Source organism: Tachypleus tridentatus, chromosome 2 (genome assembly GCF_004210375.1).
Source record: "Tachypleus tridentatus isolate NWPU-2018 chromosome 2, ASM421037v1, whole genome shotgun sequence".
NCBI lineage: Eukaryota > Metazoa > Arthropoda > Merostomata > Xiphosura > Limulidae > Tachypleus > Tachypleus tridentatus.
The window spans coordinates 96,762,916-96,782,262 of record NC_134826.1 but is presented as its reverse complement, the minus strand read 5'-3'; the positions used below and the strand labels follow the sequence as shown (position 1 = coordinate 96,782,262).

General features: G+C 34.0%; 1 pseudogene across 1 annotated transcript; it reads right to left on the bottom strand.

The window, feature by feature from the left end:
- Positions 1 to 838: 838 nt before the first annotated feature.
- Positions 839 to 19,094, bottom strand: LOC143245567 (BCL11 transcription factor A-like; annotated as a pseudogene). Its single transcript, XR_013025641.1, has 3 exons — positions 19,088 to 19,094; positions 16,740 to 17,216; positions 839 to 4,554 (listed from the first exon to the last, which is right to left on the bottom strand). The product of XR_013025641.1 is annotated as a BCL11 transcription factor A-like (transcript).
- Between the last annotated feature and the right edge of the window lie 253 nt (positions 19,095 to 19,347).

The window sequence follows — 19,347 nt, the reverse complement described above, 5'->3', positions numbered from 1 at the left end:
TCATACATCTTTATATTTAGTATTATTAATATTGACACATGTACTTACCTTAGTCGTGTGATATTTGGAAACTAACTCATTATGAAGTTTTACATTTATATACAAATATCCACAGATTTGCTCTTACTACAACAAATTGACAGACAGAGACATAATCTGTATAACTACAGTCAAAAATAAGAGATCAACTTGAGTTATTTTCTATCGTTATAACAACGAGTAGTAACGTAAAGATGAAAAATGTGTGAAAATTTAAGTTAGGAATGAATTAAGTGTAATTATAATGAAATGAAATTTAGTTTTTATCTCTATACGTATAAGACAAAATATTGAAAGTGAGCATCTAATAGAAACAGTAGAAAAGGAAATTTATTACGAATTAGAATTAGAGATATCTCTCAACATACACAGTTATAAAATAGCAGTTATAAAAATTTTCGCAGTTTTAGTGTACGTCAAAAGACACTGGGATTGTTTAGTGTGCGTCAAAAGGCACTGAGATTGTCGAATTATTTACAGTTTGAGAAACCATCGTTGGCATTCAGAATCTTTGCGAAAGAAAGAGTGATTCGCATATATTGTTGTTATTCTGGTTCGTATTTCAGTCTAAAATAAAAAAGCCTAAGAGATCACAAAGGTGTTGTTTGATACACCAAAAGGTGTTCAAATATTAGCAATAGTTAATTAATATACATCACAATGTGTACGTCCTTGCCATCTCTACAGTAAAAATCAGTCCATCTATTACACTGATAGCAGAATATTATAATGTAAACAGTTAATTATTAGTTGATGAATTTGTCCACAATAAACACTTCAAATTTAAATATATGGTCACAAAAATGTCAAGCCTAAATCTTTCACATTAACTCAGCAAATATCGACTAAATTTGTAAATTTAAAACCAAACATTACGAAAAAAAGATTTAGAAAAATAACAACGTTTTTCCAACATTATTTCTGAAAGCTTTATTATGTAATTTAACTTTTATGTTTATGTTTATGTTTCATCAGTATCAACGATAAATATTGTCTAAAAATTATAACTTGACAGTACATTATTTTGTTTCGGATATTTGCGCAAAGTACAGAAGGACTATTTGACCTAGCCTCTCTCTAATTTGGAACTGATAGACTAGAGGTAAGGTATCAAGTCCTGATCAACTACCGTCAATTCTTAGGTTACTCTAATCGAAGAGTTGGAGTTACCAGTAACTCTTATAGAGTGTAGAGAGGGATGGATTTTTGTAACTGTAACTAAAGAAAGAGTAAAGTTCTGTAGGTAAAACCTCTTTAAAACGTTTTTCTTTAATAGAACCCATCAGATCTGTAAATCTTCCTCTACTCTAAGATGTGAGAAACAACCTACCTGCAAACCACAGATAAACCACAGTACAGTAAGGGAAGGACATCTGAGATCCTAAGGTATTTTGCTGCTCGATTGTAGGAAGCCAGCAGATGTCAGTTTAAATGTTTAGAAAAATTAATTAAACTTCTGTGCTGAATAGCAATTACCAAATAAAAAAGATTGTGGCTATCAAGCATAAATGATTTTAGGATAATCACTTATTAAACAGTTCACTTTCTTCCTACACCTCGTCTACATTTGATGACAAAAACAAATACTTTCATGTATGTGAAGTTAGACAGTAATAGAAGACAGTGAGTGCTAGGATTTAACGCCGATATCTTGATTATTATTATTATTTGCTTTTTAAATTTAAAAATGACAGGAATTTGGTGAGGTATCACCTCTATTTGAGCAAAATAAATTATTTTGTGCTGCAGAGAAAAAACTCACCTATGCCTCCTTGATGTCGTTCTTTAGTTTAACGATACGAGATTTTGACCTCTAACACCTAGGCACTTATATCCGATACCTGATTTTTTACCATTTATGAAAACACCTATACACAAAATCCTATATCAAGAAAAGACTAACTTATAAAGACGATATAACGTAAATAAATGTAACAATTAGTTTTGATGCCTGTGTGACTCTCAGACTCGAAATGAAACTAAGGGAATCTTAACTTATCACGTTAGCAGTGAATAATATAGTGGTCAGCAGTAAAATAGCTACACAGTTCTATAACACATTTGAAACAATAAGTGATGAAAATAATTGAAAAGAATACGTTATCAAATCAACTCCTGATAACAACAACAGTAAATTAGTGATGTATTTCAAACATTAACAATCGGTTTTATCAATATAACTTTAACTCGTGTCAATATGTAACAGTTATCTTTTATGTGACCAAATATTTCTCCTGCAAACGTTTAGACTAATCTGGAACACAAGGCAGTTCTTACATGTGTATAACGTAAAATGTATGTATGTGTATATTTAAGTATTGTTGAACATTCTACTCTGGCTGCTTGTAAAAAAAAAAAAAAAAACAATTAACCTCTAACATTTAACAAACGCGTATAATTATAACGTTCTGGAATGTGTTATCGTTTTTGCGGTGTTCTGTTAGTGTTGAGTATCTACCAGTTGCTAAATATAGTGCATTCACTTGTCTGCTAATATTTGTAAGGTACTATTGTCCTTCGCATCAGTGTTTCTGCCAGTTAGATAAACGTTCCTGTGGATCACACATTTCCTTATATGCTTTTCGAGAGTACTGGGTACTGAAAAGGGCACTCTGCAGAAACGACATTTCCACACAGCTTTGCCCATACGACCGTGGGTCTTCATATGCCGGGTCAGTTTGGAGCTCTGTGCGCATGCGTAAGTACACAGTTCACATTTGTACGGTTTTTCTCCAGTGTGGGATCGTGTGTGGACTGTCAAGTTGCTAGAGTTTTTGAAAACTTTCCCACAGTACTGGCACGTGTCGTTTCTACTTCTCTCATTAGGTTTGGAAGGAAAACTGAAGGCTGGAGTGTTAGTTCCTGGAAGGTTTGTTGTTGTCACAGTCAAGTCATATTTACTGGGTGATCTTTTACTGCATTTTGAAGAAGTTACACCCTCAAGGAAACAGTTACTATGATTAGAGGTTATAGAAGAAAGCCAAAATCCAGTATAAGAACTCTTTTGATCTTCAAGATCGAGATTTGACCACCTGTGATCTTCAAAGCGGCTATTGAATGCTCCTGAAACATTTTGATGTAAACTAATCGGTGGTTGGCTAAGAGCATTATTGTTTTCTTCACAGGATAGTCGGCCTAATCCATCTTCAGACATCTTCCTTGAAGGAGACCTTTCTACAGGAGCAGAGGATGATCTTTCTCTCTTAAATAGAGATCTTTCTATTCTAGTTTCCTCCAAAGCTTGTCTATAGGTTTCATTATATTGTTGAATATTATCAAGTCCAATTTTTTCAATTACGTCTCCCAGGAGAGTTTGTTGTTTCTGAGGCATCATCATAAGTTGTTTAGTGTCGGGATTCTTTTCATCATTTTTGTTCCTAAAACAAAAATACAATGAATTCTTTAAGGGACCCTTTGTTGATAAGTCTTCTGCTGTTATCTTTTCGCAATCCTCTTCCATTTCTTCCTGATGTTCCAGTTCTTCATTTTCGTTTTCCAAGTAAGTTTTTGAGCCATCTTCATCTTTTCCAAAATGGTTCAGTCCTCCATCTTTAGGAGTTAAATCTGGAGTAGATTTTTCTGGACACTCAATATAAGGTTCTGCTAAGTCTGAGAGAATTTTTCGATGCGTTTTCATGTGTCTTTTTAATTTACTAGCTTGAGTACAAGCATGATTACAGATATGGCACTTGAATGGCTTTTCTCCTGTGTGAGATCGACGATGTACGATCAAATTACTTTGAAACTTGAAGGATTTTCCACAGAACTCACACAATTTAAATTTGGGTAATTCTACATGATCGATAACATTATCGTTTTGAGAAAGAGATAATGATTTAGACAAGAGCAGTTTAGATACGGTCTGAGGCATGGTTGAGGGCGTAAAGGAGTGAGGAGAAGAATGATTGGGTGTTATAGACTGGGGATATGGTGAACTAGTGTTTTGTGCAGATTATGAATTAAAAATTGTTGCCCCTGCTAATTGTCGCAACCTTTGAGAGCAAAAATCCAAATGTGATTCAAATCCTAAACCTATATGAGTTTCTCGTGGGCTACTAAAGCGATTTCTATCAAAAGAAGGGAGCATGTTAAATGGACTGAGACCAATTCCTGTGAAATGATTAAATGGGTGGTACTTGTCACTTAAGAAGTTCATTCGAGTGCAATAACTAGGAGTACTACATGAAGAGTAGCTTGATGTGTTCAAAGCAGATACGATATGTCGTTCACCCAGAGGCATGCGAGGTAGATGTTGGTTGGAAAATTGCGTAGAATCCAGGTAAATGGGCTGAAGAATAGATTGTTCTCGACTAACGGTGATTACTGCGGGCGGAGAAGATGTAATTATTGTGGAGAATGACTCTGACTTTGTCCTTGAAACTTCTGTTAAGGCCTTTGCTTTGGTATTTAACTCCACATAGATCTTTAAGCCATGCATTCTCTGTACATGTTGAACAAGCAGCCACGCTGAAGTGAAGCTGTGCTTGCACGTTGAACATTTATGGTTGTTTGGTTCTGAAAAACAAAGAAGAAACTAAGTGAATCCATTAACTTTCCCAACTACTCCTCTGACGATTATTGTAATAATCTGAGAGATAGTCAATAACTGATTCTTCAGTGAAGTTATTTCTTTCCTCTGGACTTTAATAGTAAGTGAGATTTAAAATTGAATCCAAACATTGATAACTTTATCGCCAATTCGTAGAGCCAACTTCACTAGAGTTTGTTTGTTCGTAGTTAATTTTGACGTAAAGTTACATAAAGAATTATCTGTGTCGTGCCTACAACTAGTATTTGTATCTGGTTTATAACGTTATTAACCTTATAAATTCTTAGATTTATCACTGAGCCACTGGGGGAAGATGAGAGCTTTACTGACAATACACAACCAACTTTTATCAATCGTATACCATGAAAAATAAGAAACTTACCAGGTAGAATGTCAAAAGAGGCTTGTTCTCATTTCTTTACTTATTTACCGTCGTCAGTAACAAATGTGAGTAAACTGGCTATATAAGCCAATAAATTGAAGCTTTTTTACTTGTTCTTTAAATTCTTTGAGTACTTTTCTTTACCACACAATACAATTTTGATTTTTTTACATTTTTAAAGATTTTATTAGTGTAAAATAGTTTTTCAAGTATAAGCATGAGATTATTGTATTTTAAGAGTTTATACAAAAAACAAACAAACGTGTGTACAACAATGATAATAAACTACGTGTTATTTTTGAACTATCCATCACGTAATATACGTACAATTACAAGACAAAAGATTTGTGTTGGAACTTTTAAAAGTGGAACAGTAGAGTGCTGGTATATTTATAAAGCATCACAAAATATACAGTTTTACTAGACGTTTTCAAGACGATGCTTTTAATTCAAGATTTTTGTTGAAATATGGTGTGACACTATTAAAAAGCCAACACAATATATATATATATATTAGCCAAACATGGTAACTACACATCTGGTAAACTGTGTTGGTATTCATTCATAGTTAGAGGCTTGTTAAGAAAAAGATGTTGGGAACGGCTTATGGTTCTTTCATAGCTCAGGGTACTGACATTTTTAGCCAGACTTTCAGGGTTCAGGTGTAGATTAAGGAATTTCTTGTCGCATTTTTTTTAACATACCAGTGTTTAAAATTAATTATAACCGTATAATATTATTATTATCTACTTGTTTCTCAGGAAAGTTTAGTAAATAAACATAGCTTGTGATAATACATATAGGGCTTGGTCGTTGTAATTATCATCACGAAGTATGTTGGTTATTCTCACAGCGAGGAGTTTTATGGGTGAAAATTAAGGAGGACGACTTGTAATATTGAAGAGCTCTGCGGTAGAGCCCTAACCTTATTAACTAGTGCTATTGGGTTTATTGAGTTTCGCCGTGGAAACCATTTTGATTAAAATACTGAAGGCCCGGCATGGCCAGGTGGTTAAGGCACTCGACTCGTAATTTGAGGGTCGCGGGTTTAAATCCCCGTCAGACCAAACAAGCTCGCCCTTTCAGCCGTTGGAGCCTTATAATGTGACGGTCAATTTCACTATTCGTTGTAAAAGAGTAGTCCAAGGGTTGGCGGTGGGTGGTGATGACTAGCTACCTTCCATCTAGTCTTACACAGTTAAATTAGGGACGGCTAGCTCGTATACCATAAAGTATACCACCAACATCAGTTGCCACAAAATTGTTTGGTTTCTATACTTCTGTTATGAAGTCAAAAATAATGTTTATAACTGCGGTTACGATCAATGTATATGCTTGTATGTTGCTGATATTTGTTGGTTTCCGGTATTGTTGACTATTTCCATATTTTTAGTTGCGTTTCTTTTGTTTAATGTTGTAGTATTACCAGAATTTCGCGCAAAGCTATACGAGTGTTATCTGCGCTAGCCGTCCCTAATTTAGCAGTGAAAGACTAGAGGGAAGGCAGCTAGTCATCACTACCCACCTCCAACTCTTGGGCTACTCTTTTACCTACCAAAATTCTTTGAAGATGAACCTGGAAACACTATCTACATTGTTATAATTAATAGTATTATGATGTAGAAGGGAAGAGGAACAATATCATTTGTTTTAATTGGTAGTGTTGTGATGTACGATGGAACTGGGAATTTTCTCTACATTGTTCTAATTGATAGTGCTATGAAATAAGACGAATCTAGAAATACTCAGCATTGTTTAAATTTATAATATTGTGATGTACGATGGAACTGGAAACTCCTTCTGCGTCGTTGTAATTGATAGTGTTACGATGTCACCTTAAATTATTACAGAATATTTAGCAAAACTCTATTATCTGTAAACTATTACACATATATATACGATGTACATGACCTGTATTTGTTGCTTAGGAATAGACCATAAGTACTTTTCTTCCTACAGTATTAATGTCAATTCTAAATTTATTATTTATTTCTGAATACACACAAGTTTAACGCAAAACATACTGTCCCATAAATTCGATCTTTGTGTGTTTTCTTTGTTATCTTCTTCCAGGTTCAATTTAGCTCCTTCGTTTTTACAAACATGTTCAGTATTTATGTATGTGTGTGTTTCAATATCAAAGAAGCTACGGCTTTTAAATCATAAATTATTTTGCACATCTTGTATCTTATAGTAAAAATACATAACAAAATCTTGAATACCTTTACATTCTACGTTGATATACATAAAAAAATCTAACATTAAAATTTTATGCTTTTCTAGTAACATGACTGCAGTTAGAAAAAACGACATGCTTTGTGTAATTTAAAACAAAGACGACACTTTATACGTAGGTGGGGGTAAACGACAATGGCAAAAACTCCCCAGATTTAGGAATAGCTGCTAATTTTGAACTTTTGACTAATGAAAAGGTAGCCAGCCAGCAGTACTCACCGCACGGCTCTTTGAATCAAATAATAAATTTGGCTGTTACTTTTACAATGCATCCAAAGCTGAGAGTATTAAGGTTGTTAAGTGTCATTACGTCTAGAATCCCGATATGGAGCCCTATATGCCAATTACAGTATAGGTCAAGGCAGGTGGTCAGTAGTACTTTGGAGATACACGTGCGTTTCTTTAGATTTTCTTATAAGTTATCAAAATCACTAAGTAATTAACTTCTTTTACTGGTGTGAAAGTTAACTGAGCATGCGGTTCATATTACATTCCCTCATATTGTTTGGTTTATGTCAGGTTTTATGGTGTATGTATTTGGATTTTTCTACAGTAGGTATCTGTGACTTACTTGCAATAAATGTCAAGAATAAACGCACAGCACACAGTCCACTTATTTTAAAATAATATATATGTTCAAAACAATTCAAACATATGTACAAAAATTCGTTTCAGTATTGGTTATCACAGTTGTATCTCAAGCTTTAAACACTACTTTTCGTCAAGAAAGTTCACGCAAGCTAATTCGATTGCTTTAGAACTCAGTTGATAAGACGAGGTATTTTTCTCTACCCTGTTTCTTACTGAACAATCTGCGATAAATTTACTTACGTTACCTCATGGGTAATAATTGTATCACTTTTACCAAAGTCTTACATATGGGTTCAATTACTTCAGAACACTCTTTTGACAAAACAAATTATTCTCCTAATCTCCGTTAAACTGTGAAATTCACTTTAAAATACTACGGCTAAACTAACAATTAACCAGGCTAACAACATTTCCACTAATTTAACTTTTTCTAACTTAATTACACATAACTTGTTTTATTGATTACCATAGTTGTACTCAAAGCTTTAAATAATTGTCTCTCTTTCGCTTCTTTTTTGTTTTTTTGTCAAATGCTCACAAAGGCTGCTTTTTTACTAAAGGTTACTTTAGAACCCAGTTAGAAATACAAATTTCCTTATATCTGTTGTTACAATACAGCTGTGAAACACGTTAAAGAAATCGCCCCTTAAGGCTAATCACTCACATGTTAGGTAATATCCCTTTTCTTTTACTATCTTAATATCATAACTTCACTTCTTTCTTACTTAAGTTATTTACTAACTTTTTTAGTAATCACCCTTCACGGCTACACTCCCAATCACTCAGTTTATATCTAATTATCAGTTAACTTGCTTTTTTAACTTCCTCTCCGTCTCAGTAAGTATTTATAATTTGGAAGGTGGTATGGATGTTAAAACTTTAATTAAATTAATGTAGGTTTCTCGTCATCACGAAAAACTTGGAAGTTTTGAATAAGATAATGTCAATAGTAATGCTAAAACCTGGTACAATTAAACTGCGTACTCAACGTAGGACTCGTAACTATCGCTTTTAAAATAACTGATTTTTAACCTTCTTGTTATGAAACTAAATAATAATTAAATATTAGACTATTAAATAAAGTAACTAATAACTGTTACACTAAACGTTTTGTATATGCAACAGTTTATATACACACATATATATATTTCATTTGCGTTATTATATACGTGCATTATTTTATTGTACCATGTTTAATAAAATGATTTCAGTGGAAATAAATATCTCCCCTTTGACACTTCTTATAGAAATGGCAGCTGTCAAAAAGCGTTCACTTAGGTAGCGGTCGCTCAATAAAATGAAAAGAGCTATGATATCTAGCTAAAAAACCAACAACAAAAAAACCGTTCTACTTAGCAGACCTTAACACTTTGTTGCATCGAAAACCGAAGTTGTTGTTTTGAAAACAATACATTACATTCAATCTCGTTTATTAAAACAACCGCAATGTTGTGAACATCCTACTAAACAATCAAACTGCATATACGTTATAATCCAAGGCACATTTTTATTTATTCACCTTTATTTTTACGAAATTTACTGGCTCGGCATGGCCAAACGTGTTAAGGCGTGCGACTCGTAATCTGAGGATCGCGGGTTCGCATCCCCTTTATGCCAAACATGCTCGCCCTTTCAGGCGTGGGAGCGTTATAATGTGACGGTCAATCCCACTATTCGTTAGTAAAAGAGTAACCCAAGAGTTGGCGGTGGGTGGTGATGACTAGCTGCCTTCCCTCTAGTCTTACACTGCTAAATTAGGGACGGCTAGCACAGATAGTCCTCGAGTAGGTTTGTGCGAAATTCAAAATAAACAAACGAAATTTACTGTTTAACTGTTTAAATGGGCATTCAGCTAGTATTTAATTAAAATCTATGATCTTCATTCCGTACAGACTGGAGTTTTAACAGCATTTAAAAGTGTAAATATGACCATAATGTTGAAGACAAAACTGGTCTAAACTTTTGAAATTAACTAAAAGAAATCTTATAAAACAAAAGATTTCACACGCGACTTTTTTTTCCGTTTTTTTTTAGAAATGTAGTTACTCTATAATATGACACTAAGTTATAGAGTAAAACTAATGGTAACTAAGGAACATAAATTTTACGTCGTGCTGGACAATGTGTTATCGTGTGGCTTAAAGGGACAAGGAGCTATAACGTTGTCAAGTGATACAAAATGTGCTGGTATGAACGGAACTCATTTAGATGCTATTATCGTGAAGAATAATGAAATAGGGACGATTAGGTTACTCATCCATTAGCATTAAAGTGCTTGGGAAATTAAAACGTTATATTTTTTTTGCACATTCAAACGGAACTCGTTGGTTCTTTCGTAATCGGAAGCATCAAAGTTTTGGAATTCTAAGAACGTTTAATAGACTTATTTCCGGAGATCTTTGCGTTTTCTTTGTTGAAAAACTTATTGTAACGTACGAAAGAGTACGTGAAAGTGATTATTTCCAATTTTCAAAATTTTAACAACAGAGTTAATGATAGTTCACCAATGGGTTTTAAACACACGTTTCTAAACAGTTTATAGACTAAACTACTTGTACGTCCACAACTTTGTTGAACTTGAAAACATTTACAGAAAATTTAAACACAAGTTTAGTTAGTATTACAATCAATCCAACTAATTATCGCTGGATTAGCTTGGTACGACTTGATGGTTAGGGCATTCGACTCGCAATCTGCGGGTCGAGAATTGAAACCTCTCAACAAAATATGTTCACTTTTGCAGCCCTGCAGGAGTTATGATGTAATAGCCAATTCAGTATCCATTGTAAAGATTAGCTCAAGAGTTGGCTTGGATGATGTTGACTAGATACCTTCCCTCTAGTCTATCACTTCAAAATTAGGAGCGGTTTTCATCCAGTTGTGCGCAAAATGAGCAACACCGCCAAAACAAGCCTTTAAGTGTTTTACTAGAAAAGGAGAGAGATTTTGTGTTTCAAAAAGCAAAAGTATAAAATTAATTAGTATGATGCACTGTGTACCTCTCAGTGGTGTGTAAGAACTGAGAAACAATTTGTTAATTTGAGGGTTTAACTTACAATTATTTGTTATTAACAAAACCTAAGTCAAGGGAAAAAGGCATGAAGATATCAAGAAATTGCGTTTTTCTGCTGCTATGTAAAGTCCATCATCTAAAGATCTGTCTAAACAACACCAAGGTATACATATATTTTAATATCTCACTTTGTAGCTTATATCTTAATAGTATTTTCTTTTGTCCGATTTGCAGCATATATCTTGGTGTTATTTGTTTTCTCCTTATTGTAGTTCTCATGTTGGTAGTATTTGATTTGGCCATTATTGCTTTGTTTCTCTCATCATAGCCTTGTTCCTAATAAACATGCAGATCATAATAGTTTGAAAGTATTATTTTGATCACTCGTTTAAATCATGTAAATAAAATATACTATTTTGTTCAAGCAAAAAATAATACATAATTCTGATATATTATTATAATTCAAAACATCATGTAAACAACTCAAATAAATTAATACACAGAGAAATATGAAGACTTAATCAAGAGATTCATCACACACTACTGACAAAGTAGCGATTGTGTGTTCAGCGATTTGGCACCCCGCTAAAGAAATGCTACCAGTTTAATAAGAGATTCGCTACTAAAAAAATGCCAACTCTTTGTAAGAAGATTCGTCTTACTACTCACGATGTGTTAACAATTTGTTAACATTCACCGCGCTAATAAAGAAATGTTGACAATTTATTAAGAGCTTTGACACGCTAGTTAAAAAATATCAACAGTTTGTTTGTTTGTTTTTGAATTTCGCGCAAAGCTACTCGAAAGCTATCTGTGCTAGCCGTCCCTAATTTAGCAGTGTAAGACTAGAGGGAAGGCAGCTAGTCATCACCACCCACTGCCAACTCTTGGGCTACTCTTTTATCAACGAATACTGGGATTGACCGTCACATTATATCGCCCCCACGGCTGAAAGGGCGAGCATGTTTGGCGCGACGGGGATGCGAACCCGCGACCCTCAGATTACGAGTCGCACGTCTTAACACGCTTGGCCATGCCGGGCCCAACAGTTTGTTTACAGACTCGTCAGGGTACTGACAAAGATGTCAACAGTTTATCATGAGATTTATCACGCTACTGAAGAAGTGTCAAAAGTTTGTTAAAAGATTCGTCACGCTGCTAAGTGTCAACAGTTTGTTAAGAAGTTTTTATTTCTTGCTCATTTTCTTTTGGCTATAAAATTATTTGACAAAATAATAATGTTTAATGACTAAAAATTTCGAATAAGTAAAACTAATTTTGTTGATAGTGGGTGATTGTGCACTGTTATAAATTTCAGGTTCTAACATTTATCAAAGGATCACAAGAACCACGTATTACTCTAACGAGCTCCATTAAAATATTTCAGCCTAAATCACCTGGTTTAAAACGTGTCTTTATCATTTATTAAAGGACCCGGTGGTCAGTTCGAATTCAAAATGTGTTTTTATCATTCTCCATAGAGCCTAATGGCAATTTAGATTTACATAGTTTAAAGTGTGTCTTTATAATTTATTGAAGAACCTAGCAGTCATTTGAAATCATATAATTCAATGTCTCTGTTAAGCATTCAGTAATCTTGTAATTATTTGTAGTTATCCAGTTCAAATTGTTTATATCATTTATTAAAGGACTGCAGTGGACCAACAAGACGTTTACAGACGTATACTAGTAAAATCTGGGTTTCAGTTTTCCGGGGTGAACAGAACGCAGACAACTTGTTGTGTAGTTTTGCACAAAAACAAAACTTTATTAAATACATAGTGATCAGTTGGAATTATCTACTTTAATATGTCTCTGTCAAATACTGCCTCCCAGTGGTACAGCGGTGTGTCTGCGGAATTACAACGCAGGTTTCGATAGCCGTGGTGAGCAGAACACAGATAGCCCTTTTAGTAACTTTGTGCTTAATTACATACAACAACAACTGTCAAATAATAAGGAACCCCGACGTCCGTGGCCTGTATGAATTATTTCATTCAAAGTTTCTCTGTTTAACATTAGGAAACTGTGGTTAGTTGGAATTATTTAATGTATTATGCCTCTGTCTTAAAACAACATCTACTTAATTGAAGTCATCTAATTCAAATAATCAGTATGATTTATTAAAGAACCCAAGGATCGCTTCAAATTATCTTGTTCGAATGGTTAAAATCCGATAATAAAAGACTAGATTTCATAATCTCTCTCTCTATATAAAGCACAAATATTTATACGTCCATTATCTAATTGCTCCTATGTCGTTTGGTCAATCTCAACCAAACTTTGTGGAAAGACAATTTGAAAGAAGAGACATGTTAATGATGAGTTCCTTCCACCCACCCTCATCTATTGCTACAATTAAAATATTATTATTATAGAGACATGTTAATGATGAGTTCGCAGTTCCTTCCACCCACCCTCATCTATTGCTACAATTAAAATATTATTATTATAGAGACATGTTAATGATGAGTTCGCAGTTCCTTCCACCCACCCTCATCTATTGCTACAATTAAAATATTATTATTATAGAGACATGTTAATGATGAGTTCGCAGTTCCTTCCACCCACCCTCATCTATTGATACAATTAAAATATTATTATTATAGAGACATGTTAATGATGAGTTCGCAGTTCCTTCCACCCACCCTCATCTATTGCTACAATTAAAATATTATTATTATAGAGACATGTTAATGATGAGTTCGCAGTTCCTTCCACCCACCCTCATCTATTGCTACAATTAAAATATTATTATTATAGAGACATGTTAATGATGAGTTCGCAGTTCCTTCCACCCACCCTCATCTATTGATACAATTAAAATATTATTATTATAGAGACATGTTAATGATGAGTTCGCAGTTCCTTCCACCCACCCTCATCTATTGCTACAATTAAAATATTATTATTATAGAGACATGTTAATGATGAGTTCGCAGTTCCTTCCACCCACCCTCATCTATTGCTACAATTAAAATATTATTATAATTGATGTAAGTTAACGTTAACTACTTTCATAGATAGTGCTACGTCCTTAAATAATAGTAATAAAAACTTAATTAAATTTTCTATAATACAACATGCGCACAGTGTGAAGCAGGGCACAAAAATATCTTACGTTTCTCAGGAAGTGTGTCAGCACTCTCTATGGAGTAAATGAAAAAAATGGCCGCCATAATTGCAATAATACACAAACTTAGTTGAAGTTCCTAGTTCAACAGTCAACATAGGGCTGACATGAAGAGCAATTTCTTGAGTTATACCTACTTTTTACTTTAACCCTTGACTTTACTAGTGTGGCACGTAAAAAGGTTATATGACCAATTACTGTTAATTAATTAGTAGGTCATACACCTAAAACAACCTGTACGACACACTGTGCCACTAGATAGCGCTAAACGCATGTCTAACTCAGGTAATGAGAAGAGGAAGAGACGATTGTGTCACAAAGATGATGACGCAATAGTTCCACAAAGTGAAACCAGTAATTATTGGACATTGCTTTTTTATTTTCTTTTGAACTAAGTAATCAAAACTTATATAATATTAAAACCCGAATTACGGAATAATTTAATATACTAATGATAAACAATCTAAATAGATCTCCAGATGTAGTTGCAGAGATTATTTACAGCTGCTTGAGGCTTTGTGAAAAACGAACATCTCTGTTCTCCTATGAACTTTCAACTTATTCTGCCACCATATTATGGTCTCCACATTTGTTGAGAGAAGCTGATAAGTCAGCTTTAGCAGAAGTTAAACAAGTAAGAGTTAATCCTAGGATCAAAACTCAAGATAATTATTTGAAATATATGATACTTGGAGAATATTTCTTGCAATGGATTAAAATGGCCAAGATGTAGCCGTTGTTGCGAAATTTACGATATGCACGTTTGAATTGTAAACTCCAAGTATGGACAAGCTACAGTAGTGTTTAATGGTTCTGAAAATAAACTTAGTACGAAAGACAATACACAATAATGATAGATACATTGCCTTGAAGTCTGATTTAGTGAAACAATGACCATGCTAAAGAAGAAAACTTTCTAGCTAACAAGAAAAACAATTACATTTATTAAAAATTTGAGTAAAAGCCTCTGCATGAATCCAATGATACCAATTGTGAACACAGGTTTAAGTTACTCATCAGTGGGAATGATGGTGTTAGTTGGAAATAATACCGACTTGTTGGTACCATTGTACTACGAAACATTAATGAACTCCTTCAATATATATTTTGCATAACAGCCAAGAGAAACCTACTAGAGTTTAGAATGTCCATAAGATAAAATGCAAGTTTGGAGAAGATTCCTGCATCAATATTCTCTTCAGTTACTCAATACAAGGCTATGACACCACATATAAGGTATACGGATTTGGAAAGGATGTGGTGTTTAAGACACATGAAAGAAATGAAAAATTCAAAACCGCTGTCTCCATATTCAATAGAGGTCCTAGTAACGTTATGCAGCGAGAGACTGACGAGTCCAAAGGTAAGTTAATAAGTCTGCTGAAAAAGCTGCAAAAACTTCTAGCTTCGTGTACCCTAAAGTATACCACCAACATCAGTTGCCACAAAATATCACAGCCTTAGAGTACGCTTCTAAATACATGAGAGGAAGGAGAACATAGACTTAGCATGTTGGAGATGAGAAACAGAAAGTGGCACCATGAGAGACTTCTAAGAACTGATGAGGCACAAGCTTTGCTTTGATTTGCATTTTGTGCAAAGCTACATGAGCGTTATCTGCACTAGCCGTCCTTAGTTTAGCAGTAAAAGACTAAAGAGAAGGCAATTAGTCATTATCACCCAACGCCAACCCTTGAGCTACTTTTTTTACAAACTTAGCACAAGATAACCTGATGAAAGTTATTGTATGCAAATGCAAGACATTTGGATATTAGTGTACATAATTTGCAATACATATAAAGCAGAATTCTCAAAGTGGGTCCGGCATGGATAGGTGGTTAAGGCATTCGATTTATAATGCGAGGGCCGCTGGTTCGAAACCCCGTCACAGGAAACATGCTCGCCCTTTCAGCCTTGGGGACGTTATAATGTGACACGGTCAATCCCACTATTCGTTAGTAAAAGAGTTGGTTCGTAATGACTAGCTGCCTTCCCTCTAGTCTTACACTGCTAAATTAGGGACGGCTAGCGCAGATAGTCTTCGTGTAGCTTTGCGCGAAATTCAAAACAAACCAAATCAATTCTCAAAGTGTGGTTCGTGGCCAACTAGTGGACCGCGAGCCCGTTCATAAAGCAAGTCAGTGACGGGAAAGGACACAGCCAACGCCATGCGAGAGAACAAAACAGGAAACCAGGATCGGTAGACGATTCACAATGTTTTTTTTTACCAACCAAAATGATCGACGACCAAAAAAAGTTTGAGAACCAGTGATGTAAAAGAGTCAGCTGGGAAATTTCAGCATGACAAAATGCAAATATTGACTAAATATAAAAAAAATTCAGCAATCTTTTGCCATTTTCTTTCATTTTCCAAAAAATAAAGAATTTACACTAGAATTATTTCAGAAATTAAACTTAACTTTTACTCATCCTAGACTCAGTTGGTCGTTATTTCCTTTCTGAAGTTTCATCAGCAAAAATAACCATTTGTAGGTGTAAGAAAAAATTAAAAATTATATCAAATAAACTGCATATGGAACCTTAAAATGAAAGCAAATTATGTACAGAACTTTCTTGTTTAATAAACTTTCATTCATAAATATTTTCTTTATTTGAGAATTTCTGCATGATTAGAATTTTTTTATAATTCTGTAAAGTCGTAAAATACGTTCAAGTTAATTAGTTTTACAACTTTTTCGTTTAGGAGTCTGCAAGTAATAAAGAAATAACATGTTACACGTAACTATTTTACACATATTGATTACATGCAGAAATATGAAATTATTCTGAAACAAACCTGTGGACATCGTATTAGTGTTAGCATCTACAACCTGTCTCTGTTGATAATCGCCCTCTATTGACGATAATAGTTCTACTGGACTTTTCTTCCTCTGATCGTTTGAGTAAGTTAACAGAACCTTATTTGTTTGTTCAATTCCAGCTGTGACTGTAAAATTGGAGACTTTAACAGAGTCTAAAGATGATCCAGAACCATCAGTCTTCGCTTCGATATTCGTCAGTATGGACAACTCATTACTATGTTTACTGAAAGAAACTGGTGTGATGCGTTGCTTTGATCGAAAGATGTTAGTATCACCATCATTATTATCACTCTTCCCGAGTTCGTCAAAAGTACCATCACCATAATATTGACAATTTTCTTTGTTGCAACTATGAACTTTATGCTGGATAAATTTGACAATGTCCGACAAAGCAAAATCTTTCTGACACACACCACATGTTAAGACATCTTGGAAGACGACAGAAACAGCTGCTGAAAAATATGAACAAGCCTTAATTTTTCTGAAATAAACCGAACGTTAAAAATGCAAAAAATAAAGACAACACATAAATATGTTCTATAAAATGGCAAATAATATAATATAACACAATCCAACACATTAATTTGTTATACAGAAAGGTAAAGAATGTACATAGCACAATCCAGCAGTTCTTGAATAATGCAAAAACAAAATAAAACAAGTATATTAATTAAATGGAAGCTCAAAATTAAAATATCGAGAACTAAAACTATATTACATATAAAAGTAAATACAAAATACAATTTAAGTAGTTATCCCGAATCCCTAGACACTGCATGCTGTTGACTGCATAAGGAATGGGTGTGTAGAGACAAAGATATAGTTTCTCGACACATTGCTAGAGCCAAGTGATTAGGTTACCATGTCACTTGATGATGGAAGTTGTCTGCTGCCATAGAGCACATGTTTCTAGAACTCAGAGGATGACAATGTAGTACCAGTACCAGATAATGAAGTTGTCTTTTAGGAGGGAGTTATAGGAGTTATATAAAAGTTCGATACTGGAGTATCTGTTACTATAGTCTAACGATGCTACCAAGGTTATATAGGCAGAAAGTTTCATTAGACAGATGATCTTACTGGACATATTGCGTGTCTTACAAAGGTTTGTTTGTTTTCTCGAATTTCGCGCAAAGTTACACGAGGGCTATCTGCGCTAGCCATCCCTAATTTAGCAGTGTAAGACTAGAGGGAAGCGGTTAGTCAACACCACCCACCACCAACTCTTGAGCTACTCTTTTACCAACAAATAGTGGGATTGACCGAAAGATTATAATGCCCCCACGGCTGAAAGGGCGAGTATGTTTGGTGTGACGGGGATTTCGAACATCACAAACCGCTTGACTTCAGTGAATTAGCTTCTGACCTGAGTATCTGTAGGAGGACATTAGATAATGTTCTCCATGAAAAACTTGCACGTGATTAAAGCTAGTTAGCCATCAAGATAAATGAACAGTGTAAATAATTCACAATTAATTCGCTCGTCGTGAACCTGGATCGTCGATAAAATATTCAATTCCTGAAGAATGAATGGTGCGTTTCTTAAACTTTTGTATATATATCATTATTTGTAACAACCGTTATTATAAATTGTATTGTTCTTTGTATAGTAAAATAAATGTATGTTAAGAAGGAAAATTGTGTGTATCAGTTTTGCTAGAAAATATCGGAAATTTGGTATATATCAACATTGAATTAACTTTTAAATTAAAATTAAAATTTGAAATCTCAATAATGTAATATAATAAATCGTAGACTCGTCCAAGATAAATTATAATACGTGACAAAAGTTATTTATTTGTTTCTAAACACCTGTTATAAGTAGGTAAGACAAGACGTGTTATATTTGTTAGTTAACTTTTACTAATCACTGTTATGTAATAATTAGACAGAACTGCAAGGAAAACATCTTATAAAAGAAAACGAACAAGAACACATGTTTTGCTCTCTACTGATACACATTTGAAAAGTTTAAAATGAAAAGATAAATTTATTACCAAGATAAAGGTAAGTAAATGGTTATGAATATTACCTTTAAACATACTCAAATTTATCATCACCAGTGTGGGAAATATGGAAATTCGAGTAACTATCAAAAATAATCAGTCTGTAGTGGAGTATGATTTAGACCAAAAATAAATCTACCAGACTAATGTTAACACAAAAAGGATAGTAAATAATTACAAATAGATTTTATCTTATAGTTCTTTGAAAAAAACTGAATGGTAATCCTATAGCAAATCCTCACTAGATTTTTGAGACTATTCCATTGAAAAACAACATACTTCAGTGTATGAAATACATTTAACTGTCACGAACTTACCTTTCATAACTTCTATTTCAATACGTTATCATCAAAACTGATAAAAAATGTCAGTAGAATTTACTTCAAGACGTTCCTCGAAAGCTAATTAATTAAAGATAACACTAGCTGATTATTAAGATGCAACGATGACCGAATGATGAGATTCTGTCACCAGTATTTGACTTCAAACAGTTGATTATGTGCGCAGAACCCCTAACGACTGGAAAACGTTGCAGCTCTGTCTCGGTGGATTACCTAGAGAGGTAACACAGAGTTAT